Genomic DNA, 2,116 nt, shown 5'->3' on the forward strand with positions numbered 1-2,116 from the left:
TGCCGGTTCTGGAAAGACTGCCAGGGTTCCGATCACAGTTCTGCCTCTTATCATTGTGTGACATAACTGTTTGTACTTAGCTTCTTTATCTGCAAAATGAAATTATAAACCTACCTCATAGGGTTATTCTGATAAATAAATGAGTTAATTTTTGTACTGTCTAGTCCTTGGTATGTGATAAAAACTACATAATATATATGTGAATAGACTTCTGTGTATGTGTGGTGTGTGTCTGTGAATATATGAAAAAATACACTAAATAAAAAAACTATAAAAAAACTGGTCACTATGGCCAGCCCTCAATGGTGCACTTTTGTATGCATCTTCTATCCCATTCTGTTCTCAACCTTCACTGTTTCCCCATTATTCAATTTGGTTCATACCGATTTCCTGATTAGGGGTAGATGAAGGGTAAAACAAGAAATTGTTGGAATACTAATCTATGTGTGGTGATGAATTACCAATAGAACACTAAAATCAAACTTATTTATCTAAGGGAGTATTTTTAATGAACTAGAGAGAACTTCACCCACTCCATCCTCTCACATGGTTGACCAAGGCTCAAGTCCCAGTCCCACAGCTCAGGAAACATGCTGGGCATATGTGTGCATGTGCCTAGGATCCTGATGCAATAGAGAAATAGAGGAAAAAAGGATCGAGGCACAACCAGACTCCACTGGGGAATTTTCTCTCTTTCTCCTTTGTCATGCATGCACACATGCCTTCTGTCAAAAAAAGAAAAAAAAAAAAGTAGCTAAAGATTTACTCTAAAATATAACCTGTTATATTTTGAGCTGTTTTATCATTTATACAAAGAGCTTTTACAAGCATCATTGCATTTGTTCCTCAAGACAATCCTGTGAAACCCAAATTATAATCCCTAACACATAAGGAAAGTGAATTTGATAAAGTGATTTTCCCTTAATTTCTTTTTATTTGAAATAAGTCCCCCAGGTTAGCCCCATAGCAGAGTGGTTAAAGCATTGTGCATTTGGAGCCAGATCCCATATGGCCAACTATGGGTCAAGTACTGGTCCTGTGTATGTGCATGTCCCAGGGAAATGGATTACTATGTGCCCATGCCTACTGGGGGGTGCTCTCTTTCTCTTTCTCCTTCTCTCTCTCTCTCGTTAGTGCACATGCCCTCTCACAATTAAAAAAATAATAATAAAATTAAAGTAAATAGCTTCTTCTAAGTATACCGTATTAACAATTACAAAAGTTTCCCTGGAGAAGACAGTGGTTGTCTTGTTTTGCCCCTGTTTACATTTCTTAACAACCATGATTCTCAGTTTCCTCATTTGTTAAATAAAATAATAAAAGTAGGTAATCTGTTAAGCCATTTCCAGATTGTATAGCTTTGTGTTTGTGTTTGTTTTTGTTTTTCAAACTGGATCTTGCTATGTAGTCCAGGCTGGCCTCAAACTCTCAATTCTCCTGCCTCAGATTCCCAACTAACTGGGATTACATTCACACACCGCCATGCCTGACAACCCTTTCTGTATTTTAATTTATTGGTTTATTAGTTTTTATACCAAGCTAAAACTAGACTAAAATGCTCCCAACTTCCTCAGCAACTGAAATGTTTTCTAAGCTAGCCTGGAGAATTACTCATGGTCAGATACTTTCTTAGTCATAGGTTAGTCCCTAAATGGTCTTTCCCCAAGAAAAGCTGGATGAACCACAAAATAATTGTGTGAGGATGTGTAATTGTGATGTGATGTAATGATATTAAAGCAACTCATGAAAGTTTCCCGAACATTGTACCTTCTCTTCCCATAAAATTATTTGGTCTCAATTAAAATTGGAGAACTGAACATTGGAACTGCCAGACTGTAATGTTATCATAAATTACTGATAATGTATGATGTGGAATATCTTTCAAATCCTTATTTTTTTTTCCATCTGTGTATCTTCTTTGGTGAAATATCTAGTTAGGTGCTCAGCCCATTTTTCTTATTTTTTTAATTCATATTAGCATGTGGACACACATGAGAAAAACAGAGAGACAGAGAGAAGCACATTTGACAAGATGTTGTCTCTCTGAGATTCCCCCTCCTCAATTCTCCAGCCTGTCGGGATCCCAGGTACATACACACATACCCAGCATTTTGCC

Source organism: Tupaia chinensis, unplaced genomic scaffold (assembly GCF_000334495.1).
Source record: "Tupaia chinensis unplaced genomic scaffold, TupChi_1.0 Scaffold000272_1, whole genome shotgun sequence".
In the NCBI taxonomy this organism is placed as follows: Eukaryota; Metazoa; Chordata; class Mammalia; order Scandentia; family Tupaiidae; genus Tupaia; species Tupaia belangeri.